This window comes from Cherax quadricarinatus, chromosome 55 (assembly GCF_038502225.1).
Source record: "Cherax quadricarinatus isolate ZL_2023a chromosome 55, ASM3850222v1, whole genome shotgun sequence".
Classification (NCBI taxonomy): Eukaryota; Metazoa; Arthropoda; class Malacostraca; order Decapoda; family Parastacidae; genus Cherax; species Cherax quadricarinatus.
In genome coordinates this window covers 12664187-12688363 of record NC_091346.1, presented here as the reverse complement: position 1 = coordinate 12688363, position 24177 = coordinate 12664187, and the positions used below count along the sequence as shown (strand labels likewise).

Below are 24177 nucleotides of genomic sequence, written 5' to 3'. Positions count from 1 at the left end.
AGCAAATGAGAGAGTGGGTGGGATGTTATCAACAAATATTATTGAGAAGAAAAAGTTTTGGAGTGAGATTAATAAGTTAAGAAAGTCTAGGGAATGAAGGAATCTGACACTTAAAAATAAGGAGAGGAGAGTTATTAGATGGAGAGTTGAAGGTATAGGGAAGATGGAGGGAATATTTTTAGTAACTGGAATGCTGATGAAGAAAGAGAAGCTGTGATTTTGTGTACTGGCCAGAGAGGTATAACATCTTGTAGAAGTGAAGAAGAACCAGATGTGAGTGTGGGGAAAGGTGCATGAGGCTGTGAGTAAAATGAAAGGGGTAAGACAGCTGGAATCGATGGAATCAAGTCAGAAATGTTAAAAGCAGGCAGTTGGTGCTTTTATTTAATAAATGTATGAGATAGAGGAAGGTACCTAGCATACCTGGAGAGGGTTTCGGGGGTCAAAGACCCCGCGGCTGGGCCTGAGACCAGACCTCGTGGTGGATCAGGGTCTGATCAATCAGGCTGCTACTGCTGGCTGTACGCAAACTGACGTATGAACCACAGCCCGGTTGGTCAAGTACTGACTTCAGATGTCTGTCCAGAGCCTTCGTGAAGACAGCCAGAGGTCTATTGGTAATTCCCCTTATGTATACTGGGAGGCAATTGAACAGTTGTACAGTTCTTTCGAGTAAACGCAGAAGGGGCATAAGAGAGCGAAAAATTATAGGGGAATAAGCCTGTTGAGTGAAAACGGTAAAGTTTATTGTAAAGTATTATTGAAAGAATTAACAGTAATATGGAGAGCCGAAAAAAACATACCACAGGTGAGGCTTGAACTCGCGGTGAGTCGTAAAACTCCAGACTGATGCATATAGCCAATGGGCCAGTTGGTTACAATAAGATTCATCTAATTAGGTATATTTATACACCATAAGAAGGTTAGCATAGGCACCACTGTGACTCCTTATGCGAGTTTTTACTAATGAAACGCCGGCCAGCGTGGCAGGACTGCAGATGAGCAAGGAGGTTTTAGAAAGGGTAGTGGGTGTGTAGACTAAGCTTTTACCATGAAGCATACAGATAAACAGTATTTAGATATGGTAAGTAGGATTTCGTATAGAAATATTTCCTTTCACCCCTATGGACTCTCTTTGTTTCCAGCTTCCATCTGTGTCACTTTGATCCTAGACATAGTAATTCAAGAAGCCTGCCACTATCTACTCTATTTCTCCATCTTAAGGAGAGATAAGATAAGAGATAAGATTTCGCTCGGATTTTTAACCCCCAGAGGGTTAGCCATCCAGGATAACCCAAGAAAGTCAGTGCGTCATCGAGAACTGTCTTACTTATTTCCATTGTGATAATCAATCTTGTCCCCCAGAATGCGACCCAAACCAATCGACTAACTCCCAGGTACCTATTTGCTGCTAGGTGAACAGGACAACAGGTGTAAGGAAACGCCTCGAAATGTTTCTACCCCGCAGGTACTTAAGAGATACCCTCACTGTTGTACCTTCCACACCCATTGTTGTACTCAGTTCTCTCACCGTTGTACATATTGCACCCTCTACTGTACCCACTACAATCACTGTTGTACCCAGTCCACTCACTGTTATACATACTACACCCACTGCTGTACCCACTCCAATCACTCTTGTACTTACTACACTCACTATTGTACCCACTACACTCGCTAGTGTAACACTAAACCTTCTGTTGTACCCATCACACCCACTATTGTACCCACTACACCCACTGTTGTACAGACTACACCCACTACTGTACTCAATACACCCACTATTGTACCCATTGCACCCACTATTGTACCCACTACACCCACTATTCTACCCATTACACCAACTATTGTACCCATTACACTCATTGTTGTACAACTATTCCAAATATTGTACCCACTACACCCACGGCGAATGGTTACCGTACTGTTCAAGCAAGTTGTTCTGATTGCCAGGTTGGTCAGAAAGAAGATTATTTGAGGACGTTTAGTCAGTCACATGTTGAGTCGAGTCTTGAGACATAGCGGACTACATACACACACACATTCATACACACACACACACATACATACACACATTCATACACACACACATACATACATACACACATACACACACACATACATACACACATACATACACTTGACTTTCGATGCTATGAAAATGACAAAGCATGGAAAGTCAAGTCTGACCCAAAGCTGTTGTATAGCCACATCAGGAGGAAAACAACAGTCAAGGACCAGGTAATCAGACTGAGGAAGGGTGATGGGGACTTCACAAGAAACGACCGAGAGGTATGACAGGAGCTCAACACGAGATTTAAAGAAGTATTTACAGTGGAAACCAGTAGGACTTCAGGAAATCAGAACAGGGGGGTACACCAGCAAGTGCTGGATGAGGTACATATAACCAAGGAGGTGAAGAAGCTGCTATGCGAACTTGACATCTCAAAAGCGGTGGGACCAGACAACATCTCTCCGTGGGTCCTTAAAGAGGGAGCAGAGATACTGTGTGTGCCATTAACAAAGAACTTTAGCACATCAATTGAAACTGGGCAACTCCCTGAGGTATGGAAGAGGGCAAATGTAATCCCAATTTTTAAAAAGAGAGACAGACATGAGGCACTAAACTACAGACCTGTATCACTAACGTGTCTAGTATGCAAAGTCATGGAGAAGATCATCAGGAGGAGAGTGGTGGAGCATCTGGAAAGAAACAAGTGTATAATTGACAACCAGCACGGTTTCAGGGAAGGAAAATCCTCTGTCACAAACCTACTGGAGTTTTATGACAAGGTGACGGAAGTAAGACAAGAGAGAGAGGGGTGGATCGACTGCATTTTTTTGGACTGCAAGAAGGCCTTCAACACAGTTCCTCACAAGAGGTTACTGCAAAAGCTAGAGGATCAGGCACACATAACAGGAAAGGCACTGCAATGGATCAGAGAATACCTGACAAGGAGACAACAACGGGTCATGGTATGTGATGAGGTGTCAGAGTGGGCGCCTGTGACAAGCGGGGTTCCACAGGAGTCAGTCCTAGGACCTGTGCTGTTCTTGGTACGTATATGTGAATGACATAACGGAAGGGATAGACTCAGAAGTGTCCTTGTTTGCAGATGATGTGAAGTTAATGAGAAGAATCAAATCGGATGAGGATCAGGCAGGACTAAAAAGAGACCTGGACAGGCTGCAAGCCTGGTCCAGCAACTGGCTCCTTGAGTTTAACCCTGCCAAATGCAAAGTCATGAAGATTAGGGAAGGACAAAGAAGACCGCTGACACAATATAGTTTAGATGGCCAAAGACTCCAAACCTCACTCAAGGAAAAAGATCTGGGGGTGAGTATAACACCGAGCATATCTCCTGAGGCGCACATCAGTCAGATAACTGCTGCTGCATACGGGCGTCTGGCAAACCTACGGATAGCGTTCCGATACCTCAGTAAGGATTCGTTCAAGACTCTGTATAACATTTAAGTCAGGCCCATACTGGAGTATGCAGCACCAGTTTGGAATCCACACCTAGTCAAGCACGTCAAGAAATTAGAGAAAGTGCAAAGGTTTGCAACAAGACTAGTCCCAGAGCTAAGGGGATAGTTCTATGAAGAAAGGTTGAGGGAAATCGGCCTGACGACACTGGAGGACTGGAGGGTCAGGAGACATGATAATGACATATAAAATACAGCGCGGAATAGACAAGGTGGACAAAGACGGGATGTTCCAGAGAAGGGACACAGGCACAAGAGGTCACAATTGGAAGTTGAAGACTCAGATGAATCAAAGGGATGTTAGGAAGTATTTCTTCAGTCATAGAGTAGTCAGGCCGTGGAATAGCCAAGAAAGTGACGTAGTGGAGGCGGGAACCATACATAGTTTTAAGGCGAGGTATGATAAAGCTCATGGGGCAGGAAGAGAGAGGGCCTAGTAGCAATCAGCAAAGAGGTGGGGCCAGGAGCTATGACTCGACCCCTGCAACCACAAATAGGTGAGTACAAATAGGTGAGTACACATTCATACACACTCACTTGTATATATATTATGTTTATAATTGCTGATAATGTACCAGACGATACTTAGGAGCCATCAAGATATAAAATGTGCCTTCAGCATTATTATGCTATATATCTTACTTTTGCAATACAAGAGAAATGTAGGAACTTACAACCTATTATATAAATCTATTCACTTTGATATTGTCCACCTAGACAACTTTAACTTTGTTAATTTACATATCTTTATTTTAATTTCTTTAATTATTAACCTTCCAGTTGAGATTCTAAAGCACTATAATAATAATATCTTTATTTATTACAAGTACATATACATGGTATACAGACCAAATAAGGTCAGTGCAATTAAGGTCAGTGTCCCAGGATGCGACCCAAACCAGTCCGCTAACGCCCAGGTACCCATTTTACCGATGCGGAACATAGACAACAGGTGTAAAGAAACACGCCCAATGTTTATACTCTGACTGGGAATCGAACCCAGGTCCTCGCCGTGTGAAGCGAGAGCGATAGCCACCAGGTCACCAGAGCCTATACTATTCAACTTATTGTAATTCTAACGTATAATTGGACCAGAATAGTGACTATCTGTTGCCAAAACCCAGTAACAGGCTCAATGCTAGAGGGGCAGATCTTTCACTGGAGACGTCTATGCTTAATAGATATCGCGTTTTTTGTAACAGTACCACTACTCTAGTACATTCCCTTCTATACATCCATCGGTAACTTTTTTTGTCTCCATAGATACCTCAAAGCACGACTCACCTTCTTCCTTCATCATTCATAAACCCATCTGCTGACAAGTCAACTCCCTAATAAATGAACACATTCACTTCAATACTCCCTCCAATGTGATTGTGAAGGCTTACTCAGCTTTGTAATAACTTCAGACAGTATTACCAAAGCTGGCTCCTCCTCAGGAAAATTAATGAATGGAAAACGAAATGATAATTAACAAAGATAAACACTTTATTATTTATTAAAGCAAACATAAAACAATAAAACATGACAGGTATATCCTATTTGAAAGAAAAATGAAAAATGAAATGAATAAAATAACATTTGAACTCAACGCTAATATATATATTGGGGTGTCTGGTGTAGGTGACACTTCGTGTTGTTGAAATCTTAGCCATTGCTGATGTGGGGGGGGGGGTCGCAGGGGTTGGTGACCACCACCGGCTAGTTCTTCACAGAGTATCGCCGTGAGTATTCTATCCCGATGACAGGAAAGCAGGTTCTTTACCGCTGCAATGATGTGGGGTTACGTCCTGCAATTTCATACAGGTGCACAGGTAATTAAATCCAATATGGGACGTCTCCAGGACGTTAGTCCGTCTCCGTCAGTTCTTCTCGTTGATTGACAGGTGACCCTCTCTGTCATCCAAGCTGAAAATATAGACAGGTTACCCACTGCTTAAATAATCACTCTCCATGATAAGTACAATACCTAAAAGACGTGGTGATTATTACAACAGTCAACTTAGAGCAAAGCTTAAAAGACTAAGTTTATTATTGGTCCAAAGTGAAGCTTTCAACCAATAAATCCACTAGAATACAAGGCAGGCATGTACTTACAGTAGTGTTCGGAGCTGTGAGTCGAGTGATTTACTGTTTGACCAGAGCCCCACACGTCACCTTTCGGGGGGGGGGGGGAAGAAGGAGGGGAAGGGATAGTGGGAGCTAGACTGACCCTACGTTAACAAGCAGCCGGCAATCAAACTATCACTTTAGAGGTGGGGGAGAAGAGGTGGGAATAGCGGGAGCTGGACTTACCCTACCTTAACAAGTAGCCGGCAATGAAACTATTGTTACTATATATTCCCTCGCTACTCCTTTCTATTGAACTTTTCCCTTACACTCCCCCATACCAAGACTTATAATCAAGGAGTATAAGAAGAATAAGCGAGGAAAAAGTTCTAACATGTGGAAGTTGCGTAAGGCAAGAAATCTTCTACTGACTGTCACGACTTAACCAGTCAGAGAAATAATTGGATGAACCATTGATATACACAATATGGAACTTAAAAGCCTGGAGTGTCAATGCCCACCTCAAGAGGCGACTGCTGGTTCCCTTAAAAGTTTCTAGGTATATCAAAGGTTTGTGGTCCGTTTCTAAAATGAATTCTTTTCCCAGCAAATAAAATTTAAGTTTGGAGATACCCCACACAAGGGCTAAACATTCCTTTTCTATGGTGGAATATCTCGTTTCTGGGGGAAGGAGTTTCCGGCTTAGGAAGCATACAGGGAAGGGAGTACCATCATGGTATTGTAGTAATGCCGCACCTAAGCCAGTATTAGAGGCATCAGTTCTCAAACAAAATATTTTATTAATATCTGGAATCTTAAGTATAGGGTCTTTCGAAAAGATGTTTTTAATCTCGTTAAACTTTTCCCGAGCTACGTCGGAAAGTTCAAGAGGTTCCTTCACAGACTTTTTAAGGAAGTCGGATAAGATGCCTGTAAGATAAGTAAGGTTCGGGATAAACCGTGCATAAAAATTTACAGAACCAAGAAAGCTACGCATGAGCTTCTTGGTTTTGGGGAATTTAAATTCTAATAAAGCTTTGATCTTACTGGGGAGAGGCTGCAGAGAGTTATTAGAAAGTATCAGTCCAAGATATCTAATCTTGTTATACCCAAGGAAGCATTTCTTCGGCTTGGCAGTGAAGCCATGTTAGCGTAACCTATGCAAAACTGATGTTAATGTTTGGATATGTTCGTCCCACGTGGATGTCATTACGTAAATGTTATCAAAATAAACTGAAACATTTGGCCTATTACCCAAGACCTTTCTCATCAGTCTCACGTAGGTAGCACAGGCAGTTACCAAATCGAAGGGCATAGTTCTATATTGCATCAGTCCTTGGTGTGTAGGAAAAGCGGTGTACTGCTTAGAAGAAGGATCTAACATTACTTGATGATATGCCAGCGCAATATCAATCTCTGAAAAGAAGGAAGCGTCGTAAAATTTGTGTGATCGCTATCTATTAAGGGCATAGGCTCAGCATCCAACCGAGTTATAGCATTAAGGCCTCTGAAGTCAATAGCAAGTCTATATGAATTATCCTCCTTCTTAACCATGACTACTGGTGAACAATATGAAGATACTGAAGGTTAAATGATCTTTAGTTTTAATAATTTGTCTACCTTTCGGTCAAATGCATCCCTAAGGTGAACTGGAACTGGGTATAATTTTCGTTTGATAGGATTGTCCGTCACTAAGTCAATCTTATGGACTACCGTGGAGGTAACACCTGGAATATCAGTAAAGACGTCTGAAAAGTTACTCACACATTGAAGTAGTTCATGTCTCTCATGGTCATCCAAAGATTCATTAATATTAATCTTGGTTGCTCCCGAGTGGTCAAGAGTCACCAAGTCATTTAGTTCTTCATCATAGTCTAAGTTAGAGGTGTCAATTACACACACCTTACATTCTTCAGTTGACGTATCAAGTTCGTGTGGAAAAACTAAGTCAAAGTTATTAAGGCAGTTAACCGAATTTCTTCGGTAATATTTCTTAAGGATGTTGATATGATAAAGCTTAGGTTTCCCCTTGACTTCTATGAGGTAGTCAACTTTCCCACAAATTTTTAATACTTTATATGGACCTTTCCATGCTACTAATAATTTATTTGACTTGATAGGCAAAAGTACAAGAACTTCATCCCCTACTTTAAAACTTCTCCTCTGACTTTTGGAATCAAAATAGGTTTTGTATTGGTCCATTGACAAGCTTAAGTTTTTCGAAACTATGTCAGAGGTCTCCTCAAGTTTGGATCTAAGGTCAAGGAGAAACTGATAAGAAGACTGAACCTCAGCATTTACCTTCTCATTAGTCCATAAGTCATGAAGGATGGACAGTGGACCTCTGGCCTGTCTACCATAGAGAAGTTCAAAAGGTGAAAACCCCAAAGAGTCACTGGGAACTTCCCTCATTGCAAACAAAGCACAGGGTAGGTAACGATGCCACTCCTTAGGTTTAAGGGAGCAAAGTTTCCTTAAAATGGACTTGAGAATCGAATGCTGGCACTCAATCCTCCCATTACAGCTGGGATGATAGGGTGTGGTGAAGAGAGGCTTCACTCCTAGAAGTTGGCAGAGATGTTGCATTAAGTCAGATGTGAATTGTGTCCCACGGTCAGACAAAATTTCTCTAGGGATGCCCACTCTGGAGAAGATGGACAAAAGGGCTTCAGCCACCTCTGTAGTAGTTATGGTCTTTAAGGGAACGGCTTCAGGGAAACTCGAAGCATAATCAACTAATGTTAATATATATCTATGTCCCCCAGATGATAGTGGAGATAAAGGACCAGCGATGTCAGTAGCTACTCTTTCAAACGGTACCGTAAAGATAGGCATTTTGACCATAGGTACTCGCCTGGTACCTCGGGAGGATGACAGTTGGCAAACTTTACACGATCTACAATAGGTAGTGATATCTGAGGACATTTTTGGCCAAAAATAGGTTTCCCTAATTTTATTTAAGGTTTTACGATGCGAGAAATGTCCGGCCACTTGCAGGTCATGAGCTATTTTAAGAACAGTCTCTCTGCATTGACTTGGAACAACTAAGATGGAATAGTCTGTCTCATCTGAATTTAATTTGAATACTGACTTGTACAAGATACCTTTCATATATTCAAATTTACATGAAAAGTTTTTCCTTTGGATAACTTGATTTTGTTTAGTGGCATTATGGCAATTCTGAAGAGTCCTTTGATATATCTAAAGGCTTGAAGTCAGGGAAAATCAAAGGATGGACAGAAGGAGAAGCCTGGGCTTTAGTCTGAACCCTAGTCAAGACATTTATGGTATCGGAGGTGATATCTTCACTTTCATCTAACAAGTGAACCGGTGATCCTACTACCTCGCTTTCGAGAGTAGCATCACTGGTTTTTAATCCCACATGAATCTCACGAGACATTGTCTCATCTGAGCTTTCGAGGGGCTTCTCTGACTTTACAGGAAGAGGATCTGAAACACTTATGTCCATCTTTGGCGATGAAAGGTCAACCTCAGAAGGAAGAATGGCACCTTTTACATTACCTATTAGTACGGAGCAAGAAGTGATGGGAGCTAGTACGGCTTCAGACCAACCTGTGAACCATTTAGACCTAATGTGACAACGGATGGTAGGAAAAGTGTCTGTATGGCCCAAGTAGTCTGAAAGTATAGCAGAGGAATGAGTTTCTTTAAGATTAGGGAACAGCTTATCAGAAATGACTATACATGTGCATCATCCAACTTTTTGGACCTTCTTAGAAGGACAATCTGGACGTTTATGTACCTTAACACCACACAAATGACAAACAGGAATAAAAGAAGTCATTTTACTTTCCACTAGAGGCTTTGATTTCTTAAGGTCTGATGAACCCTTGCCCTGAGGGTTCGATCCCTTTAGGTCTTTATAGGAATTGTGAGCCTCAACATACAGGTCAGCAGCCTCAGCAACTTCCTCAGCTTTAATCAGGTTACGTTCTCTAATGAATGTTCGTATCTTGTGAGGAAAGCTGTCAGGAACTGGTCAGCAACCATGAAGTCTCGAAGAGATTCATAACTGTGATCAATTCCTGAACTCTCTATCCAAAAGTCGAACAAACGAAAGAGTGTTACCTGTAACTGTTGAAAGTTCTGGCCAGGCTGTAAGGTGGCATACCTGAAATCTTTCCTGTAAGAATTAGTGGTTTTTTGATATGCTTTAAGGATTGCCTTCTTCAGTAGGTTATAATTACATATGATATCATGCGACAAAATTGCATAGATATTCAAAGCTGTACCAGAAAATAACATTCCTAACCTGGTAGCCCAGGTGTCAGCAGGCCATTCACAGAGGGTAGCGGTATTTTCAAACCTGATAATGTATGAAGTTATGTCTTCCCCCTCTGTGAAGGGAGGTAAATTAGGTGTTGGAATATGTGCACTAGCTGCACGTTGTTCCATTACTCCTTCATCTAATTGCTGTTGTGAGAAAGTTAACTTTTTATTCTCTAATTCAAGGTGAGTTTGCTCGAGCTCGCGATCCTTTTCTTTCTCCCTTAACTTATATTCTCTGTCCTTTGTTCTTTCCTCAAGTTCCCTTAATTTAACCTGTTCCTCACGTATGTTAGCTTGTTCCTCACGTACTCTAGCTCTCTCCTCACGATCAAGTCTATCACGCTCCTTTTTGTATTCTCTCTCTCTTTCTAACTGTTTTTCTTGGATTTCTCTCTCAATTCTCTCTCTCTCCTTTTTCTCTTCTCTTTCGATTCTCTCTCTCTCCTTTTCTTCTTCTCTTTCCCTTTCTAACTGTCTTGCTTCTCTCACAATTCTCTCTCTTTCAAGTCTTTCCTGGATCTTAGCACTAATGAAAGATTCTAAATTTTTCCCTGTTATTCCTAACTTCCAGCATTCATCCAAAACTGGTATTCATCCATACTTGCAAGAATAGCTTAAACTATCAGGGGAAATGAAACGGGTATTAAAGAAAACAGAGGGTTCAATTCCTGCTCCGCTCAAACTGTAAATAAACCAGAGGGCTCGATCCCTGCTTCAATTAAACAATATGTATTAATGAAAACGAAGGGTTCTATGCCGGCTCCGAGCAAACAGTAAGTAGAATGGGGTCACTTGACCATCCAATCTTCTCACCAACAAATCAAGAGTGCCCTGTGACAGTTCCCTTGATATAATAAAGAGCTCAATGAAACAAATTGTCACTGGAAAATCTCGGGTCCAAAGTGTTTCAAGCTCACAAGAAAGGTGGCAGAATTAACTATTATATCCTGCCTGACTTGACTTACAATAAATTGAGACTATAACAATCACCAAATCTTTTAAATACTTGTACCGTAGTCCTACCATAGAGAATGATTACTCATGGCTGGTGGTAACCATCTGTGGTATGCGGCGTTGAAGTTCCAATGGTAGATTCGAGTTGGAGTTGAATCTTGATTCAGTAGAGTTGATCCTGGCAAGGTCGCCACTTGTGAAGGCTTACTCAGCTCTGTAATAACTTTAGACAGTATTACTAAAGCTGGCTCCTCCTCAGGAAAATTAATGAATAGAAAATGAAATGATAATTAACAAAGATAAACACTTTATTATTTGTTAAAACAAACATAAAACAATAAAACATGACAGGTATATCCTATTTGAAAGAAAAATGAAAAATGAAATGAATAAAATAACATTTGAATTCAACGCTAATATATATATTGGGGTGTCTGGTGTAGGTGACACTTCATGTTGTTGAAATCTTAGCCGTTGCTGATGTGGGGGGGGGGGTCGCAGGTGTTGGTGACCACCACTGGCTAGTTCTTCACAGAGTATCGCCGTGAGTATTCTATCCTGATGACAGGAAAGCAGGTTCTTTACCGCTGCGATGATGTGGGGTTACGTCCTGCAATTTCATACAGGTGCACAGGTAATTAAATCCAATATGGGACGTCTCCAGGACGTTAGTCCATCTCCGTCAGTTCTTCTCGTTGATTGACAGGTGACCCTCTTTATTATCCAAGCTGAAAAGATAGACAGGTTACCCACTGCTTAAATAATCACTCTCTATGATAAGTACAATACCTAAAAGACGTGGTGATTATTACAACAGTTAACTTAGAGCAAGGCTGAAAATACTGTTTATTATTGGTCCAAAGTGAAGCTTTCAACCAATGAATCCACTAGAATACAAGGCAGGCATGTACTTACAGTAGTGTTGGGAGCTGTGAGTCGAGTGATTTACTGTTTGACCAGAGCCCCACACGTCACCTTTCTGGGGGGGGGGGAAGAGGGAGGGGAAGGGATAGTGGGAGCTAGACTGACCCTACCTTAACAAGCAGCCGGCAATAAAACTATCACTTTAGGGGTGGGGGAGAAAAGGCAGGAATAGCGAGAGCTGGACTTACCCTACCTTAACAAGTAGCCGGCAATGAAACTATTGTTACTATATATTCCCTCGCTACTCCTATCTATTGAACTTTTCCCTTACAGTGACATCCATTTTATCTTTATCTAAATAATTAGATACCCTCATCACTTTACTCTTATCTATGTTCATTTTCAATTTTCTGCCTTTACATTAACTTTTGCAACTGTTCTTTAGAATCTCCCCAAAGAACAAATTATTAAACTTCAGCAGAGCCAGGTTCAACAGCAACTCTTCAGGACAAGAACACTCTCAAGGTTTTGGTGTCACCAAATTGTAGCATAGCCTCTTGTAGCTGAAAAAGCCCTTGAGATACTAATCCTGTTTGTTGCAATCCTTTTCGAGGATGGCAGACATACATACGAAGAAAAGGAACAAACTTTGTTGCGAAAATGATACGAGAGTAGCACTTGCCAAGGTGAAGCCGCGCATTTCTGAACTTGTCTCTGAAAGACAACAGCAAAAGTCACACTGATTTGCAGTTCTGATTAAAATCATATAATGAAGAAATCATATTTCATTTTTTCCAACTGCAAAGTGTGAAACATGCTGGGTTCATTACCTCCAACAAATTGAAGAACAACTGCTCTAGCTCTATTAGAAACCCCTGACCTAATCCCATTTATTTCTCACCGCTGAATCTCTCTTACCCCATACAGCTTTGTTTCACTTAGAGCCAGGACATCCAGCTTCTTTTCATTCATAACATCCACAATAATCTCTTTCTTATCATTCACACTACATCCACTTACATTCAAACATCCCACTTTGACGGTTTTCTTCTTATTTTTAGTAAGTTGTATGGGAAAAGGGGTTACTAGTCCATTGCTCCAGGCATTATAGTTGACTTACACAACACACAAGGCTTACGGAGGCAAGATTTTTTTCCACTTCCTCATTGATATGAAAGGAAAAATAATAAGGACAAGAACTATTAGATAAAATCAAAGAAAACCTCAGATGAGTGTGTATAAATAAATGTGTACATTCATGTGTAGTAAGACCTAAGTGTAAGTTGCTTTTTTATATTTTATTTAAAAAACACATTACAATGTGCACAATTATGCTCAACACAGTTCCAAGGCAGAATCAATAACATGAGCAAATAGAAAAGTCAACATACACCAACCCATTGTTCTATTCCCCACAAAAAAAACATACAATTATGAACACTCACAACAGTGTCTATTGGATACTTCTCCCCCCTTTCCCCACCTAGATACTACGACACCATGACAATTCTAGAAAAAATAAAAACAGCCCACACCCGAACATACAGGTGGCTGCCATCCTGATGCATAAACTTCCTATTCATAAACTATACCATGGGAGGGGATAGGACACACGATCAGAGTCTCTCAAAACTATAGACCGTTGCGTCGTTACGATTTCTTCAGTCATACTTCATATTCATGTAAAAAAAAAAAAAAAAAAACCACACCACACGATGCACTTATGTAACGTAATGAATAATCATTAATATAAAAAAAAAAGTTTCTTACAGAAACCGCCTAAATTAAAATAATGACGGCCGTGTATTTGCACACCAAAGGCCAACCCAGCACAGATTGTTACAGAAAACACCAGGAAGGGCTCGCAGGGCCCCAAGAACTCTAGTAAATACCTCCTCCCATCAAACCGGCCCACCTTAGGACACACAGGCACCTGTGGCCGCCACACACTCACACCAGTGACATGACCAATTACACTCACTGTTCCCATTACTTGCCACCACACGTGGGAGTGTTACACACCCCACCGTGAAGCCATGCATAGACAATATATCAACTCCCAAACTGTGTACAGTTTGGGAGCTGATATATTGCCCACCCTCACCCGGCGGGCAAGTGTGAGAGACATCCATAATGTGAGCAATGTCCTAGTCCAACAAACTGAACAGAGTGCTCACCGTTAATTCGCGGTAACCCACAGAAAATAACTCCCCCCCACCTATACCTGTATATGCTCCTATTTCTACACAATATCTGATACATCATTGCTGCCATTATGTGCTTTTGCACCTCCCACGATTCCATCCCCTGCATGCCCCAGGCTATGTGAACATAATCTACCATCGTGTAAGCCAGCGCAATGTGCCACCAAATCTTCCATCCATACCACATATAAACTTAGCTCACTCAAAACCGACACAACCCTCCCCCCAATCGCTCCACAACCCGACCCACCCATGCCCAGATCCTCTCCAGCCTCTCACAAAAGTAGACAACATGGAAAACCATATCCTCCTCAACACAACCCACAATACCACTCCACCCCTAGCCCCCTATCTCGCAAGACTGCACCAGAAGGCAATATCCCATTCAAAAACTGGAACATGACCTCCTGCACACTTGGTTGCATCCTCAACCTCCTGAACCTCTCTCAGATAGATGCCCAATCGTAAATTAGGTATAGCCCCTCCCCCACCTGCACCTCAGGCCTTCCAATCACCCTTTGTAAAATGCTCACTCTGACTTTTCTTACTTCTCGAACCAAAGCCTTTACACGCAATGCTACCTAAAACTCTTGAAAATCCTCCTCTCTGTACAAACCCCGCAACGTCTCATGAACCTTTCCCACCCACCCCTCTCTGAAATCCCCCCTCAACACCTCATGCCTTATAAAAGCACATTTAACCCTTCTCCAGAGATCCAACAGACCCATGCACCCCTTTCCACAGGCAACATGACCACCTCCCTTTTTAACCACTCACATGCAGAACTCCACAAAAATCGAAACACCTTTCTCTGAATACACGTGATGACCAGCACAGTTAATGAGAAAACCTGTGCGACAAACCCAATCTTACTATACAAAAGTACATTAATCATGATTGCATACTGGAGAATAGTGAGGTGATGCAGTCTCAGTAGCCTCAAATTTGTTTCCACCCGCTCCTCCAAATGACCCGAATTATTTTCCCGTGCCCGTACTAAGTCCTCCTATAAAGGATACCACATATTTTCAACACCTCCACACAGTTTCTTACCACCCGACACCCAAACTCCTCCCTGCCTTCCCACGTCCCAAACTCGAGAATGAACGACCTTTCTTTATTCACTATTGCAGACACCCCCTGTAAATCTGCATCACCTCCTCCAAACCACCATAAACTGTCCACTCATCCACCAAGTTCGTCACGTCGTTCACATATCCTAACAGACTTGTCCACGGGCTCCCAACCCCACCCCTATTCCTACACATTCTCGCCTCCACCAATCTATGAAAAGGTTCTTGCATATGCAAACAACAAAAAAAAAGTTTGGAGAGTGGGCACCCCTGCCATAGACCCCTCTCCATTGTCACCCCTCCCAAACGCCCATTACCTTGCACATGAATACACGCCAGCTCATGCAGTATATGCACTCAATCACTGTTTCCTCCCCAAAACCCTGACTCTATAAGATACGTTCTAATGCAATCCTCTCCACAGTATCATATGGTCCTCTCTAATCCAATGCTAACAAACCTCTTCCATACCAAGCTCTGGTACGAAATCCCATAATACCCCATGACCCATCACCATAGATCTTCCAGGCAAACCAAACTCGCTTAGGGAAACCACCCATTTCCCTGAGGCAATTACCCAGCACCTTCACATAAAGCTTATAGTCAGTGCACATTAAGGAGAGCACCCGGTAATCTTTAAGGGTCCGTTGATGTGATCCCTTTGGGACTAAAACCACCACCCCCGTCACCTGCCCCACCCTTAAACCACCCTCCCTTGTAATAGCATTCAATAATCTGACCAAAAACCTCTGCAACAGATCCCAATGCGCCAAATAAAACTCACACGGGAGCCTATCAACACCAGGTGCCTAGCCCTTGCTCATACCTTCCAACACTCTTCAAATTTCTTCCTCCTCAATGTCCCCCCAAAGCCAATCTATCCCCACCCCCCAAAGGTTTCCCTATGCAGCCACACACTTCCAACAGCTCAGTTTGCACCCCTCGATTACACTAATAACGCTCATATCACCTGCCAGCATACATTCCCATGCCCTCCCTCGACATGAGCACCTGCCCCATCCAATAACCCGCCTCCCCACCACACACCTCCAGCTGCGTAATGTTTGTCACCCTCCTACGTTGTTGTTGACCCCTTAGGACACAAGCTGATGGCCTATCTCCCATGGCACCTCATCCAGACCTGCCTGTCCCCGCATCGCTTCTAACCTTTCATTCTGCAACTCTCATAACCTCTCCTTCAGGTCCTCAGTCTTCCCCACGCGGTACCATCCCTGTAAAGTGCTCCTACAGCCGCAAACTCGTAAGCACTGCTCCAAATATTTCGACAATCCATATCTCATGCGATTAATTCTATTCCCCTCCTGTATATAAAAGGACCGAATCCTAGTCTTGGCAATATGATCTTACCAACCTACAACATCATCAACCACTCTCCCCTCCTCCCCAAGCTCTGCCCATAATGCTGCAACCCCCCCACCCCCTCCTCGTCTGGGAGGACCCTCACATTCAATTTCCAGTAACCTACCTGCCTCCTTGCTTACTCCTCCCACCTTCTTACCACAGCCCTATGATCAGAGAAAGGGGCATCCACAGTACAAACAGAGATGATATCCAAGTGCCTCATGACATATAGAAGATTCAACCTTTCCCCATACCCCTCCTGCACAAACATATTCTCCATCTCCCATGACCCCCCATGGCACACATTCGTCAACTGAACATCCCTGAGAAGCTCCCACAGCATGTGCAACAATACCCCCATCCCTCGGCTTTACATCCTTCTGTCGAATTACACAATTCCTATCCTCCCCAACTAATGCTAAGTCAGGTAACAAAAGGCAAAAATAACGTAACTCATCCTTCACAAAAACATTTTTAACCCTTAAAAAATATTCTCCGCCGGGATGTACACACACACAAAAGCCACCCTCTCTCCTCCTCACCACCCCTCCATGCATATAACCCATCCCTCTGCCCCCCCCTCACTCCTGCGCAACACAAACGGGCTTGCCTTCCGGATCAAGATGGCGACCCCCTTTTCAGATGCTCCAAAAGCACCATGTAACTCCTGTAACCTTCCACCTCGAAAACCCAGCCCACCTTCCAATTATGCTCCTGTAGGTAATCCACTTCCACACGGTATCTATGCAAAAAACGTACTTAAGCACACACACTTCAGCTGTCCACACAGCCCATTAGCATTCAGCATCATACACCTGAGGCCTTCTAATGCTTATGCCCCCTCTGTACCACAGCCCCCTTCTCAACCTCACCATGGCCTTTCACTCCTCCTTTGCCCTGCACACCACTCATAACTCAAGGGCCACCCTGCTCCGCCTGAAGCTGTAGCTTTTTCCTCCCTCTCACTTCCATCCTTCTCCATCCACACCCACTTCCCCGAATGTTGGGAGGGCGTTAACACATCGTCAGAGTCAGACATCACCACTGCCAGTTTCCTGGTGACAACATCGTCCTCCATCGATGAACCCGGGTCCTCCTGGCAGTGCTCCTCCACCACTATGAAACACTCAACATCTTCAGGATGCTTCCACTCATCTGCGACTTGTTCAACATCACTCACAGCCACCTTCCACCCAGACATCTTCTCAGATGCAGGCCGTGGACCACCCAAAGGCCCAGCAACTGTAGCCTCCTCAGGCGACTGGAATAATGACTACATCATTGTCTCCACTGTCTCCATGAAGGCCACGACACCCTCAGAGTCCTTCCACTCCACAAGCTGCACTGGCTGCTCTGGAATCATCATATCGAGGGTAGGCGCCTCCCTCACTCCACAGTCAACCATGCCCTTTCTCTTCCTGGTGGGCTCAGGAACCACGTGCCCAGCTCCGGTAGGCATAACATCTGCCGTTCGCGTTGGCCGCACTCAGCTGTAACATCATCGTAGTCACTACAAATTCGACATGGTTTGCCTCTGCCCAGCGTAAATCACCATGACTTGAGTTCTAAAATCATCCAGGAAGATGTATGATGGGATGGGTTGTTGGAGAGTCATTTTGATGGTGTATCTCCCCTCAGGGAACCTGGCATATGCCCTCGGCGCCCATTTTCCCTGTTGGGCAACATGTATTACACCATAGTTTTCAAAAGCCCGGCGAATGTCCACCTAGTTCGCCTCAAAAGGCACGTTCCTCTCCCTCGCCCACGTATTCTGTCGAGAGACATCCACGAGCCATACGCTCACTTCTGACGACACGTCCATACTGAAATCTTGAAACTGCGCAACAAGATCTTCGTATCTCCAATACATCAGGTAGGACGGAGGGGCAGATGCCAGCTTCAGGGAGTCCCAAAAGTCTAGAAAATGTAGAGAACTTGCCCATCATTATTTGTTTGTTCCCATAGGGTCAGAGACCCTTGGCTCATGGGGAAAGAATGCATCTAAATTCTTTAAGGAGCGGGAAAAAGACTCATCAGGGTAACTAGGGATCCCAGGCCAGCTAGTTTTCTGTTCCAGCGGCTCAGTGCGGCTGTTCAAAGGGGTAATGCCTGCTGTATTTTGCTCACACGACCCAGCTCTGAGGAGCTGGATGAGATTTTCACCTTATAATCGGTGATACACGCGTAACAACATGTACCGTATATGCCTCCTTTATATCAACAATGTAATTCTTAAATCTTCTTTACCATATTATGTAATAAAATATTCCTATTGGTAAAAAAAAAACAAGAATGAAAAAATTGGGTGGTAGGGGAAGTGTAATATTCAAACGGCTTCATGAAGAACTCCAAATATTCTTCCTTGAAGATTTTTTATACACTTCTCCGAGGCTATGGGTCCCACAATTTACACCAGAGGTGGACCATTGAAAGTACCTATACATATATGTATATATATATATATATATATATTTATATATATATATATATATATATATATATATATATATATATATATATATATATATATATATATATATATATATATATATATATTTTAACAAGTCGGCCGTCTCCCACCGAGGCAGGGTGACCCAAAAAAAAAAAGAAAGAAAATCCCCAAAAAGAAAATACTTTCATCATCATTCAACACTTTCACCACACTCGCACATTATCACTGTTTTTGCAGAGGTGCTCAGAATACAACAGTCTAGAAGCATACACATATAAAGATACACAACATATCCCTCCACACTGCCAATATCCCAAACCCCTCCTTTAAAGTGCAGGCATTGTACTTCCCATTTCCAGGACTCAAGTCCGACTATATGAAAATAACCGGTTTCCCTGAATCCCTTCACTAAATATTACCCTGCTCATACTCCAACAGATCGTCAGGTCCCAAGTACCATTCGTCTCCATTCACTCCTATCTAACACGCTCACGCACGCTTGCTGGAAGTCCAAGCCCCTTGCCCACAAAACCTCCTTTACCCCCTCTCTCCAACCCTTTCGAGGACGACCCCTACCCCGCCTTCCTTCCCCTATAGATTTATATGCTTTCCATGTCATTCTACTTTGATCCATTCTCTCTAAATGACCAAACCACCTCAACAACCCCTCTTCTGCCCTCTGACTAATACTTTTATTAACTCCACACCTTCTCCTAATTTCCACACTCCGAATTTTCTGCATAATATTTACACCACACATTGCCCTTAAACAGGACATCTCCACTGCCTCCAACCGTCTCCTCGCTGCTGCATTTACCACCCAAGCTTCACACCCATATAAGAGTGTTGGTACTACTATACTTTCATACATTCCCTTCTTTGCCTCCATAGATAACGTTTTTTGACTCCACATATACCTCAACGCACCACTCACCTTTTTTCCCTCATCAATTCTATGATTAACCTCATCCTTCATAAATCCATCCGCCGACACGTCAACTCCCAAGTATCTGAAAACATTCACTTCTTCCATACTCATCCTCCCCAATTTGATATCCAATTTTTCTTTATCTAAATCATTTGACACCCTCATCACCTTACTCTTTTCTATGTTCACTTTCAACTTTCTACCTTTACACACATTCCCAAACTCATCCACTAACCTTTGCAATTTTTCTTTAGAATCTCCCATAAGCACAGTATCATCAGCAAAAAGTAACTGTGTCAATTCCCATTTTGAATTTGATTCCCCAAAATTTAATCCCACCCCTCTCCCGAACACCCTAGCATTTACTTCCTTTACAACCCCATCTATAAATATATTAAACAACCATGGTGACATTACACATCCCTGTCTAAGACCTACTTTTACCGGGAAGTAGTCTCCCTCTCTTCTACACACCCTAACCTGAGCCTCACTATCCTCATAAAAACTCTTTACAGCATTTAATAACTTACCACCTATTCCATATACTTGCAACATCTGCCACATTGCTCCTCTATCCACTCTATCATATGCCTTTTCTAAATCCATAAATGCTATAAAAACTTCCCTACCTTTATCTAAATACTGTTCACATATATGCTTCAATGTAAACACTTGATCTACACATCCCCTACCCACTCTGAAACCTCCTTGCTCATCCGCAATCCTACATTCTGTCTTACCTCTAATTCTTTCAATTATAACCCTACCGTACACTTTTCCTGGTATACTCAGTAAGCTTATTCCTCTATAATTTTTACAGTCTCTTTTGTCCCCTTTCCCTTTATATAAAGGGACTATACATGCTCTCCGCCAATCCCTAGGTACCTTCCCCTCTTTCATACATTTATTAAACAAAAGTACCAACCACTCCAACACTATATCCCCCCCTGCTTTTAACATTTCTGTCATGATCCCATCAGTTCCAGCTGCTTTACCCCCTTTCATTTTACGTAATGCCTCACGTACCTCCCCCACACTTACATTCTGCTCTTCTTCACTCCTAAAAGATGGTATACCTCCCTGACCAGTGCATGAAATTACTGCTTCTGTTTCTTCCTTAACATTTAAAAGTTCCTCAAAATATTCTCGCCATCTACCCAATACCTCCATCTCCCCATCTACTAACTCCCCTACTCTGTTCTTAACTGACAAATCCATATTTTCCCTAGGCTTTCTTAACTTGTTTAACTCACTCCAAAATTTTTTCTTATTTTCATTAAAATTTCTTGACAGTGCCTCTCCCACTCTATCATCTGCTCTCTCTTTTTATGTCGTGTCGAATATGTAAAACTGGTCAATTAGCAAGAACTCATTTAAAATTAAGTCCTTTCTAAAATTTTCTCTTATACGTTTAAAGATATATTTTTTTCATTAATGTTAATGTAAAAAAAATTAATTTTGCTCCAAATGGCTCTTAGAAAACTTACCTAACCTTATAATAAAAAGAACAATTTATTTTAGCCTAACCCAACTAAATATATTTTAGATTAGTTTACAGTAATTTAATACTAAACAAACGCAGTGAAATATATTTTTTTCGTTAGGTTCAGAATGATTTTGGCGAAATTATTGCATACACAAATTTTCGTTTGTCTTATATTGCAAGAAGAGCGTTGCTATTTAAGCCAAGATCACAAGTTCTGCCAATTCGGCACGACACACGGCCCAGCCTCTTCAGTGTTCGCCACTAGGTCCACTCTCTCCCTGCTCCATGAGCTTTATCATACCTCTTCATAAAGCTATGTATGGTACATGCCTCCACTATCTCACTTTCTAGACTATTCTAGTTCCTGACAACTCTGTGACTCATCCGAGTCTTCAATTTCCAATTGTGACCTGTTGTTTCTGTTTCCTCTCACTATTTTATTTGTCGTTATCATGTTACCTTCGTCCCTCCTGTCCTCCATTGTCTCCAGGTCGAGTTTCCTTAACCTCTCCTCGTAGGACATACTTCCTTGCTCTGGAACTATTCTCGTTGCCAACCTCTGCACTCTTTCTAGTTTCCTGACGTGCTTGGCCAGGTGAGTGTTCCAAACTGGAGCCGCATACTCCGTTATTGAAATATTATTAAAATCATGGGGAAGCGCTAAACCCGTAGGATTTTACAGCGACAGTGAGGGAGGGGGATGGAAGGTATTCAGGCTTAATTCATGGAACTGGAGCACAGATACAATTCCCTGGAACAAGAGCCCCTTACCAACGTCAAGGAGCCGCATACTCCAATATAAGCCTGACGTACATGTTGTACAGAGTCCAGAACAACTCCTTACTGAGGTATAGGAATGCTGTTTATAAGTGTACCAGTCGCCCATAAGCAGCAGCAGTTATTTGGTTTATGTGAACCTCAGGAGATGTGCTCGGTATTATACACACTTCAAGATCCATTTCCTTGAGTGAGGTTTGTAGTCTCTGGCCCCCTAGACTCTATCCTGTCTGCGGTGTTCTTTGCCCTTCTTCGACCGTCATGACTTGGTGGGGTTGAACTCCAAGAGCCAGTTGCTAGACCAGGCCTGCAGCCTGACCAGATCCCTATGTAGTCCTGCTTTATCCTCTTCCGACTTAATTCCCCTCATTAACTTAACATCGTCTGCAGTGTGTGTGTGTGTGTGTGAGTGTGTGTGTGTGTGTGTGTGTGTGTGTGTGTGTGTGTGTGTGTCTGTGTGTGTTTGTGTGTGTGTGTGTGTATGTGTGTGTGTGTGTGTGTGTGTATGTGTGTGTGTGTGTGTGTGTGTGTGTGTGTGTGTGTGTGTGTGTGTATGTGTGTGTGTGTGTGTGTGTGTGTGTGTGTGTGTGTGTGTGTGTGTGTGTGTGTGTGTGTGTGTGTGTGTGTGTGTGTGTGTGTGTGTGTGTGTGTGTGTGTGTGTGTGTGTGTATGTGTATGTGTATGTGTGTGTGTGTGTGTGTGTGTGTGTGTGTGTGTGTGTATGTGTGTGTGTTTGTGTGTGCATTTGTGTGTGCATGTATATGTGTATGAGTGTGTGTGTGTGTGTGTGTACTCACCTATTTGTGGTTGCAGGGGTCGAGTCCTAGCTCCTGGCCCCGCCTCTTCACCGGTTGCTACTAGGCCCTCTCTCTCCCCGCTCCATGAGCTTTATCAAACCTCGTCTTAAAACTGTGTATGGTTCCTGCCTCCACTACGTCATTTTCTAGGCTATTCCACTGCCTTACAACTCTATGACTGAAGAAATACTTCCTACTATCTCTCTGACTCATTTGTGTCTTCAACTTCCAATTGTGGCCTCTTGTTTCTGTGTCCCCTCCCTGGAACATCCTGTCCTTGTCCACCTTGTCTATTCCACGCAGTATTTTATATGTCGTTATCATGTCTCCCCTGACCCTCCTGTCCTCCAGTGTGGTCAGGCCGATTTCCCTTAATCTTTCTTCATAGGACATTCCCCTTAGCTCTGGAACTAACCTTGTTGCAAACCTTTGTACTTTCTCTAGTTTCTTGACGTGCTTTATCAAGTGCGGGTTCCAAACAGGTGCTGCATACTCCAGTATGGGCCTGACATACACGGTGTACAGTGTCTTGAATGATTCCTTGCTAAGGTATCGGAATGCTGTTCTCAGGTTTGCCAGGCGCCCATATGCTGCAGCAGTTATCTGATTGATGTGTGCTTCCGGAGACATGCTCGGTGTTATACTCACCCCAAGATCTTTCTCCTTGAGTGAGGTTTGCAGTCTTTGTCCACCTAGCCTATACTCTGTCTGCGGTCTTCTGTGCCCTTCCCCTATCTTCATGACTTTGCATTTGGCAGGATTAAATTCGAGAAGCCATTTGCTGGACCAGGTGTCCAGTCTGTCCAGGTCTCTTTGAAGTCCTGCCTGGTCCTCATCAGATTTAATTCTCCTCATTAACTTCACATCATCTGCAAACAGGGACACTTCTGAGTCTAACCCTTCCGTCATGTCGTTCACATATACCAAAAATAGCACTGGTCCTAAGACCGACCCCTGTGGGACCCCGCTCGTCACAGGTGCCCACTGTGATACGTCATTACGTACCATGACTCGTTGTTGCCTCCCTGTCAGGTATTCTCTGATCCATTGCAGTGCCCTTCCTGTTATATGCGCCTGATGCTCTAGCTTCTGCACTAATCTCTTGTGAGGAACTGTGTCAAAGGCCTTCTTGCAGTCCAAGAAGATGCAATCAACCCACCCCTCTCTCTCTTGTCTTACTTCTGTTATTTTATCATAAAACTCCAGAAGGTTTGTGACACAGGATTTGCCTTCCGTGAATCCGTGCTGGTTGGCATTTATACTCCTGTTCCGTTCCAGGTGCTCCACCACTCTCCTCCTGATAATCTTCTCCATAATTTTGCATACTATACACGTGTGTGTGTGTGTGTGTGTGTGTGTGTGTGTGTGTGTGTGTGTGTGTGTGTGTGCATGATTCTATGTGAAAATTCAAGTTAATTATGTTAACTTATTTTCTACTTTTCAGGATGCAGGCAC

General features: G+C 42.9%; 1 long non-coding RNA gene across 1 annotated transcript in view; it reads left to right on the top strand.

The window, feature by feature from the left end:
* LOC138854335 (uncharacterized) overlaps positions 1-24177 on the top strand; it is a 46373-nt gene that overhangs the window by 4741 nt on the left and 17455 nt on the right. The window contains exon 2 of the long non-coding RNA XR_011393534.1: positions 24167-24177. This exon is cut by the window's right edge and continues 31 nt beyond it. This is a non-coding gene — a long non-coding RNA (uncharacterized lncRNA). The remainder of the gene's footprint in view (positions 1-24166) is intronic.